General features: G+C 37.4%; 1 pseudogene; it reads left to right on the forward strand.

Annotated features, from left to right (window-relative positions):
* LOC143671788 (E3 SUMO-protein ligase PIAS2 pseudogene) overlaps nucleotides 1-1,280 on the forward strand; it is a 51,334-nt pseudogene extending 50,054 nt beyond the window's left edge.
* Nucleotides 1,281-10,220: the final 8,940 nt, after the last annotated feature.

The raw sequence follows: 10,220 nt of genomic DNA on the forward strand, positions 1-10,220 counted from the left end.
ATTTAAAAGCATTGAAATTATTCAAAGCACTTTCTCTGATCACAATGGAATGAAGCTGGAAATCAGCAAACATCAAAGAATGAGAAGTTTCACAAATAATCAGAGATTAAATAAGCATTCTCTCAAACAACCAGTAGGCCAAAGAAGAAATTGCTAGAGAAATTACTAGCTATGTGGAGAAGAATGAAAATGAGAATACAGCATATCAGAACTTTTGAGATATAGCAAAGTCTGAAAGGGACATTTTATGACCTAAATGCCTTCATTAAAAAAGAAGAAAGAGCAAAAATCAAGGACTTAAACTGTTCTTTTCTCAAGAACAGCAAACTAACCCCAAAGCAATAGAAGAAGAGAAATAACAAAGATTAAAACAAAGTTAAATGAATGGGAGAACAAAAGAACAATACAATGAATCAATAAAACTAAAAGTTGGTTCTTTTGGAAAATCAATAAAATTGGTGGACCACTAGCAGGGCTGACAAAGAAAAAAAAGAGAGAGGATGCAAATAAACAAAATTAGAAATGAAAGGGAGATCCTTACCACAGACCCTGAAGAAATTTTTTTAAAAATTATGAGGATACTATTAACTATACGCCAACAAACTAGGCAACTTATATGAAATCGACAAATTCCTGGAAATACAAGAACAAGCTACACTGACTCAAGAAGAAATAGAAAATCTCAATAAATCAATCACAAGTAAAGAGATTCAGTCAGTCATCAAAAATCTTCCTACAAAGCAAAGCCCAGGACAGAGGACTTCATAGGAGAATTTTATCAAACATTTCAAAAAGAACTAATGCCAATCTTGCTCAAACTTTTCCAAAAAAATGAGGTAAAAGGACCACTACCTAACTCATTTTATGAAGCTAACATCACTTCAATAACAAACCTAGGTAAAGATGCTACAAGAAAGGAAAACTACAAGCCAATCTCCCTAATGAATATAGATGCAAAAATTCTCAACAAAATACTACCAAACTGAATCCAGCAACACATTAAAAGAATTATACACCACAATCAAGTGGAGTTTATAACCAGAAATGCAAGGATGGTTTAACACAATAAAATTAATGTAATACAGCACATTAACAAGTCAAAAGGGAAATAACCATGAGATCATCTTGATTGATGCTGAAAAAGCATTCGACAAAATTCAACATCCTTTTCTGATAAAAACACTTCAGAGGAGGAGGCGGAGGGAGGAGGCCCCATAGCGGCCTCCGCCGCCGCTGCCACCGCCAACGGGGCTGTCCCTGTAGCTCCCAATGGAGCTTGAGGTTGTAGAGCCACCGCCGAGCTCTGCCCCGGCAAGATGAGGCGCCTCAGTCGCTGAGACGTGCCATCGCAGGGCTCCCGGGAGCGGCCCTTAGCGACCCCACCCAGGCCCCCTCAGCTTACAAAACACTACACAGAAAAATAATGATCTGCTAGACTGTGCATCCAGCTTCCAAAATGCCTGTGCAGGCAGCTCAATGGACAGAATTTCTGTCCTGTCCAATCTGCTATAATGAATTTGATGAGAATGTGCACAAACCCATCAGTTTAGGTTGTTCACACACTGTTTGCAAGACCTGCTTGAATAAACTTCACCGAAAAGCTTGTCCTTTTGATCAGACTGCCATCAACACAGATATTGATGTGCTTCCTGTCAACTTTGCACTTCTCCAGTTAGTTGGAGCCCAGGTACCAGATCATCAGTCAATAAAATTAAGTAAACTAGGTGAGAACAAACACTATGAGGTTGCAAAGAAATGCGTTGAGGATTTGGCATTCTACTTAAAACCACTAAGTGGAGGAAGAGGTGTAGCTAGTTTGAACCGAGTGCACTGAGCCGTCCAATGCAAAGGAAGCTGGTGACACTTGTAAACTGTCAACTGGTGGAGGAAGAAGGTCGTGTAAGAGCCATGAGAGCAGCCCGTTCACTTGGAGAAAGAACTGTTACAGAACTAATATTACAGCACCAGAACCCTCAGCAATTGTCTGCTAATCTGTGGGCTGCTGTTAGGGCTCGAGGATGCCAGTTTCTAGGGCCAGGTAACAACTAATATTACAGTGATTGTCTGCCTTTGTTATTGTCTGTCAGGACCTGAGAGTGCCAATTTCTAGAGCTAGGTAAAAATTTTCAGACTCAACCTATCTTCTTTATTTATACTTACAAATTTTGGCATAATTAGAGATAAACTAGCTTTTGTTAATCATAATCTGTATAATAGATACTGCTTCAGTGTTTTTAGAACAAATTTCTCAATTAATCCTCAATGGCCTTCAAATAGTTGTTGACCAGCTCCAATTTTACAAATTAGAAACTGAGTCAGAGGGTCCCAAGATTACCAGATAGTAAAGGAAAGGTGAACATTTTATTGGTCAGAAAAAATTTTTTAACCTCTTGATTTTTTAAAAACTTAGAATATTCTAAAGAAAGTAAAAATTATCAGGAGAAAAGTTTTTTGTGTGTGTGTGGTTAGTGCTATGTTCCATTTTAAATATCTTTACCTATTCCAAATTATGAAGTATTTTCCTGTGTTATCTTCTAGGAGTTTTATTGTTTGTTTTTTTTTTAATTTTTTCATTAATCAAAAAAAAAGAAAAGAAATTAACACAACATTTAGAAATCATTCCATTCTACAAATGCACTCAGTAATTCTTAGTATCATCACATAGATGTATGATCATCATTTCTTAGTACATTTGCATCGATTTAGGAAAAGAACTAGCAAAACAGCAGAAAAAAATATAGAATGTTAATATAGAGAAGAGAATTAAAATAATAATACTAATAATATATATATATATAAAAAGGAAAAAGAAAAAAAAACAAAAACAAAAGATACAAACACACAAACAAACAAACAAAAAACCATATTTCAGGTGCAGCTTCATTCAGTGTTCCAACATAGTTACATTACACTTAGGTATTATTGTGCTGTCCATTTTTGAGTTTTTGTATCTAGTCCTGTTGCACAATCTGTATCCCTTCAGCTCCAATTACCCATTATCTTACCCTGTTTCTAACTCCTGCTGGTCTCTGTTACCAATGATATATTCCAAGCTGATTCTCAAATGTCGGTTCACATCAGTGGGACCTTACAGTATTTGTCCTTTAGTTTTGGGCTAGACTCACTCAGCATAATGTTCTCTAGGTCCATCCATGTTATTACATGCTTCATAAGTTTAGTCTGTCTTAAAGCTGCATAATATTCCATCGTAGGTATATGCCACAGTTTGTTTAGCCACTCGTCTGTTGATGAACATTTTGGCTGTTTCCATCTCTTTGCAATTGTAGATAATGCTGCTATAAACACTGGTGTGCAAATGTCCGTCTGTGTCTTTGCCCTTAAGTCCCTTGAGTAGATACCTAGCAGTGGTATTGCTGGGTCGTAATCCATTCTGCCATTCTATGTCTTTTGATTGGGAAATTCAGTCCATTAACTTTTAGTATTATTACTGTTTGGATAATATTTTCCTCTACCATTTTGGCTTTTGTATTATATATATCATATCTGATTTTCCTTCTTTCTACACTTTACTCCATACCTCTCTCTTCTGTCTTTTCGTATCTGACTCTAATGCTCCCTTTAGTATTTCTTGCAGAGCTGGTCTCTTGGTCACAAATTCTCTCAGTGACTTTTTGTCTATAAATGTTTTAATTTCTCCTTCATTTTTGAAGGACAATTTTGCTGGATATAGGAGTCTTGGTTGGCAGTTTTTCTCTTTTAGTAATTTAAATATATCATCCCACTGTCTTCTAGCTTCCATGGTTTCTGCTGAGAAATCTACACATAGTCTTATTGGGTTTCCCTTGTATGTGACAGATTGTTTTTCTCTTGCTGCTTTCAAGATCCTCTCTTTCTCTTTGACCTCTGACATTCTAACTAGTAAGTGTCTTGGAGAATGCCTATTTGGGTCTATTCTCTTTGGGGTGCGCTGCACTTCTTGGATCTGTAAATTTAGGTCTTTCATAAGAGTTGGGAAATTTTCAGTGATAATTTCTTCCATTAGTTTTTCTCCTCCTTTTCCCTTCTCTTCTCCTTCTGGGACACCCACAACACGTATATTTGTGCGCTTCATATTGTCATTCAGTTCCCTGATCCCCTTCTCAAGTTTTTCCATTCTTTTCCCTATAGTTTCTGTTTCTTTTTGGAATTCAGATGTTCCATCCTCCAGTTCACTAATTGTAGCTTCTGTCTCTTTAGATCTACCATTGTAGGTATCCATTGTTTGTTCCATTTTTTCTTCTTTGTCTTTCACTCCCATACATTCTGTGATTTGTTTTTTCAGATTTTCTATTTCTTCTTTTTGTTCAGCCCATGTCTTCTTCATGTCCTCCCTCAATTTATTGATTTGGTTTTTGAAGAATTTTTCCATTTCTGTTCGTATATTCAGCATTAGTTGTCTCAGCTCCTGTATCTCATTTGAACTATTGGTTTGTTCCTTTGACTGGGCCATATCTTCAATTTTCCAAGCGTCATCCATTATTTTCTGCTGGTGTCTGGGCATTTAATCAGATTTCCCTGGGTGTGGGACCCAGCTGGTTGAAAGGTTTTTCTGTGAAATCTCTGGGCTCTGTTTTTCTTTTCCTGCCCAGTAGGTGGCGCTCGTGGCACTCGTCTGTCTGCACGGCAGTCGGCCCGGGAAACCGCGCGTGGAGGGCGGGGGGTGTTGCCGGCCGCCCTGGCTTGGGAGAGTGCCGGTCCTAATTGCCCAGCTGGCCCAAAACGCCAAGCGTGACGGGAGGGCCCCGCTATCCAACGTTCCCAGTCAGACCGGGGAGCCACGTGCGTGGAGGGGACCCCAGTCGCCAGCCGCCCCGGCCGGGAAAACGCGCGCCCCTCGGGTAGCTCACCGCAGCAGATTCTCCCTGCCCGTTCAGCTGTTCCAGAATGGGGTACGCTGTCTTTTTGGTCTCTGTCGTGACTCCGGGAGCTGTTTCGTATTGTTTCTGTTTCTTTAGTTGCTTTTCTGGAGGAGGAACTAAGACCCGCGGGTTTTACTAAGCCGCCATCTTCTCCGGAAGTCCGAGTTTTATTGTTTTACCTTTCTCATTTAGAATTACAGTCCAGGTAGAACTTAATTTTGTAAGGGAAGCCTTTTTAATTAGTGTCATTGGGCAGCTAGATAGTCATGTGGAAAAATATAAAATTGGATGTATTCCTTATACTGTATAGCTATATAAATTCCAAATGGGTCAGAAATACTTATGATTAAAAATAATAAAATATGCTAGTAAAAACAAAACAAAAAAAAACACTTCAAAAGATAGGAATTAAAAGTAACTTTGTCAATATAATAAAGGGCATATATGACAAACCTATAGCCAGCATTGTACTCAACGGTGAGAGACTGAAAGCTTTTCCTCTAAGATCCGGAATAAGACAAGGATGCACTATGTGACCGCCATTATTCAACATTGTACTAGAAATTCTAGCTAGAGCTATTAGGCAGGAAAAAGAAATAAAAGGTATCCAAATTGGAAAGGAAAAAGTCAAACTTTCATTATTTGCAAATGACATGATACTATACTTGGAAAATCCTGAGAAATCTGCAACAAAGTTACTTGAGCTAATAAGCACATTCAGCAAGGTGGCAGAATATAAAGTTAAAAACTGCAAAAATCAGTAATGTTTCTATACACAAGCAATGACCTAACTGAGGAGACACTTACAGGAAAAATTCCATTCAAAATAGCAACTAAAAGGTCAAGTACCTAGGAATGAACTTAATTAAGGACATAAAAGACTTGTACAAAAATAAAAATAATAAAATAAAAGATAAAAAGTACATCCCCAAGATAATTAAAAACTATATAATTGGTTTGCTGTGCTGTGCTATTGAAAATGGAGTCATTGACGTTATATCCTTTGTTTTTATTTGTGAATTTTGCATAAATTTTCTTAATCCTTATTATCATTTGAAGAGAAAAGTAGTGAATTTGCTTGAATCTACTGGAATGTTACCAAACTGATGTGCCTCAACTGAGCAAATATACCCTTTTCATATGTGTTGTAAGAATCCTCCCTCATTCTATTATTGGAAGAAGCTAAAATAGGTATGCATGCAATGAATTCTAAGATACAGGTGGAATTTCAATGATGATTTTTCTCTCTTAAGAGTCACATTGCTCCACTGTCACATTTCTAAATACATTATTTAAAGACAAATTTTTCTCAAATGGTTGTACGAAACCGCAAAGGCAGGTACCAGTTCCAGTTAAGAAAAAGGAAGCACAGTCCACCTGTCTCTCTCACTGAATACAGGTATGCACCTTTTATAGAATGCATGGAGCAGCTATTTGAGGACTCTCTGAAGTATGTGATAGCAGACATCTTGAGAAAGACAAGAATTCAATTCACCACCAAACTAGCACTCGCAAGCCATCCTATTGGGGCAGCAGCAGAAGTAAGGGCATAAAAATCTGAGGAGGGCTAACCTTCCTCTTCAGTCAGGGAAGCTGTAATCCCAGTAGGGTAGTACAAACTCTAATTGCATTCACTTTCTCCCCCAGATGTGGACACAGTTACAAGAAGCACACACATCACAGAATAGAGTAAGTAAAACCCCCACATTCTGACCAGAGGACTGAAAAGGGGAACCCCAGGAAAGTTCCAAGGAGGTCATAGCAAGGAAGAAGCTCAGGAAAATGAACCCATAAAATTATTTGTGAACTCCTTTTAGAGCTGTATCCCCCCAAAACAGTCAATTGTACCATATGTTAAATTAATGAATAAAATAAATGCAATTTAAAATAATCCACTAAAGAAAGAAAAAAGGTAAAGTCTTATAAAACATCAGAAATAACAACACAAATGAGGGTAATAATCTTAAAACTGTTTCTGAAAATATTCAAAAGTGTTTTCTTTAAGCAATGCCCCAAAATGAGAGCTAAGAAATTAGTGTTCCTGCATTTCAATGTCAAAATTTTAAATTTAAAAAACCCAATTTTTTAACAAAAGAAATGTAATAACTTTCAACACCATTTTGGATATACTGTTGTAATCCAGAAGTTTTTTCCCCAATGGTAATATTGGGCTTGGGCCTTGGCTTCAAGGAAACTGTTGATTTTAACACTTGGCCATTTAACATTTTGCCTAAATATTATCTCTAGTCAGCAATTAAGCAATAATGTTATAATCAGTAGAAGTATTCCATTAACCCACTGGAAATTTTATGATTCAATCAACAGGCATATGTTCTGGCTCCTCCTCAATTTTAGGTGCACTTGCATAACATAATACCACTTTGAGTTCAGAAGATTGATGCTTCATCCATGCCCATAAGCAGAAGATTTTATTGTCACAAACTAAGAGTGGTAGCTATACAGAGGGACTTTAAACCAACCCTGAGAAAATCAAAGTCACCATTTTGTTGTAAACATTCCTCAACATTTATCAACTTCATCACTAACAATTCTGTTCAGTAAGTCAATTCACTCAATTACCTAGGCATACCATTTAGTCAGCTTCTTTTTGGTGTCTGGCTCATCAAGATGTTAAGTTGTTGAAAACCATACTTTTCTTGGCATTTTTTTCCTGACTGAGTGTTCTAGTTTGCTAGCTGCCAGAATGCAATATACCAGAAACGGAACGGCTTTTGAAAAGGGGAATTTAATAAGTTGCAAGTTTACAGTTCTAAGGCCGAGAAAATGTCCCAATTTAAACAAGTCTATAGAAATGTCTAATCTAAGGCATCCAGATAAAGATACCTTGATTCAAGCAGGCCAGTGAGGTTCAGGGTTTCTCTCTCAAGTGAGAAGGCACATGGCAAACACAGTCAGGGCTTCTCTGTCAGCTGGAAGGGCACATGGCAAACACAGCATCATCTGCTAGCTTTCTCTCCTGGGTTCTGATTTCATGAAGCTCCCCAGGAGGCATTTTCCTTCTTCATCTCTAAAGGTCACTGGCTGCTGGACTCTCTGCTTCATGGTGCTGGAGCGTTCTCTTCTCTCTCTGAATCTCCCATTGTCCAAAATGTTTCCTCTTTTATAGGACTCCAGTAAACCAATCAATACCCACCCAAATGAGTGGAGACATGTTGTCACCTAATTCAGCTTAACAACCACTCTTGACTAAATCACATCCAGGGAGATGATCTGATTACAGTTTCAAACATACAGTATTGAATAGGGATTATTCTACCTTTATGAAATGGGATTTTGATTAAAACATGGCTTTTCTTGGGGACATGCATCCTTTCAAACCAGCACACTGAGTTTTGATTACTGTGCTGGTTTGAAAGGATTTGTGTACACTAGAAACTTCATGTTTTAGTCCTAATCAATCTTGTGGGAGCAATGGTTTCTTCTAATCCCTATTCAGTACTATAGATTGGGAACTTGATTAGGTTGATGTGACTCAGTAAATTGTGGGCATTAAACTTGATTAGATGGAGACATGTCTCCACCCATTCTATGTGGGTCTTGGTTAGTTTACTGAACTCCTATAAAAGAGGAGATATTTTGGAGAGATTTCCTTTTTGAGAATGAGGAGAGAGCTTCAGAACTATGACAGAATGAGGAGAGAACCATAGACTCCATCAGCCAGAGACCTTTGGAGATGAAGAAAGGAAATGCCCCTGGGGGAGCTTCATGAAGCGAGAGGCCTGGGAGAGGAAGCCAGTAGATGTCACCATGTTTTCCACGTGCCTTTCCAGTGGAGAGAGAAGCCCTAAATTTCATCAGTCTTCTTGAACCAAGGTATCTTTCCATGTATGCCTTAATTTGGACATTTTTATAGACTTGCCTTAATTGGGACATTTTCTTGGCCTTAGAACAGTAAACTAGCAACTTATTAAATTCACCTTCTATAAAAGCTATTCTGTTTCTGGTATATTGCATTCCAGAAGCTTGCAAACTAGAACAATTACTGTTTTTTCCCAGCCTAAAATGAATGTGGTGACTCTTCTTTGGTTTAGAAACTTGTAGTCTAGTTCATCAATGTAATAAAGCAGACCACAACATATTTCTCAAGAATTATATTGGCCTTGACAGTGAGTACTCCTTCAGCCAGCCTCCATGCAGAAGGCCAATGGCATTCTATTCAAGGATGGTCCTTGTTTGGCTCATCTTTCGTTTGGGTTAACTTTTAAAACACACAGATCTGTACTTCGGCAAAACAGAAGAGATGTGTTCTAAGGAATAGCAGAAAGCATACACTCAAACTCACAGCAGCTCAATATTTATCAAAAGCTCAGCTGAGTGAAATAATATTTACAGAGGATTGCCTGAAGGCAATGAAGTCAATCCATTTATATAGTCTAAAATTCATCCTGGATAAAAGTGAGCCCATCAAGGAAATTGTATTATTTTAACTGAGATATAATCTACACACCATACAATTCACCTATTTTTATTTTTTAAATGCAATTTTATTGAGATATATTCACACACCAAATAATCCATCCAAAGTATACAATCAATGGCTCACAGTATCATCATATAGTTGTGGATTCATCACTACAATCAATTTTAGAACATTTTCATTACTCCAGGAAAAAAAACAAAAAGAACACGTAAAGCATCACATACTCCTTATCACTTCCACATTATTTATTTATTTTGTCTTTATTATATTACTCATCTGCTCATAAACTGGATAAAGGGAGTATTAGTTACAAAGTTTTCACAATCACATGGTCACACAATAAAAGCTATATATTTATACAATCATAAAGAATTCAGTCTATTGGATTACAGTTCAACAGTTTCAGATATATCCTTCCAGCTCTTCTAACACACTAGAAACTAAAAAGGAATATCTATATAATACATAAGAATAACCTCTTTACTGTACTTGAAATCTCTCAGCCACTGAAACTTTGTTTTGTTTCATTTATTCCCTCTTTTGATCAAGAAGTCATTCTCAATTGCACAATGCAAGGGCCAGGCTCATCACTGTGTGTCATGTCTCACATTGCCAGGAAAACATATACTTCTGGGAGTCATGTCCCATATAAGAGGAGGGTAGTGAGTTTACTTGCAGAGTTTGCTGAGAGAGAGAAGCCACATCAAAGCAACAAAAGAGGTTCTCTGGGGATGACTCTTAGGCATAATCACAAGTAGGCATAGCATCTCCTTTTCAGGATTAAGTTTTATAAAGGCAGGTCCCAAGATCAAGGGCCTGACTTATTAAATTAGGAATCCCTAATAATTTTGAGAATATCATGAATTCCTGAGGCAATTCACTATTTAAATTGTGAAATTTAATGGTTTTTAGAATATTTA

Source organism: Tamandua tetradactyla, chromosome X (genome assembly GCF_023851605.1).
Source record: "Tamandua tetradactyla isolate mTamTet1 chromosome X, mTamTet1.pri, whole genome shotgun sequence".
NCBI classification, from domain to species: domain Eukaryota; kingdom Metazoa; phylum Chordata; class Mammalia; order Pilosa; family Myrmecophagidae; genus Tamandua; species Tamandua tetradactyla.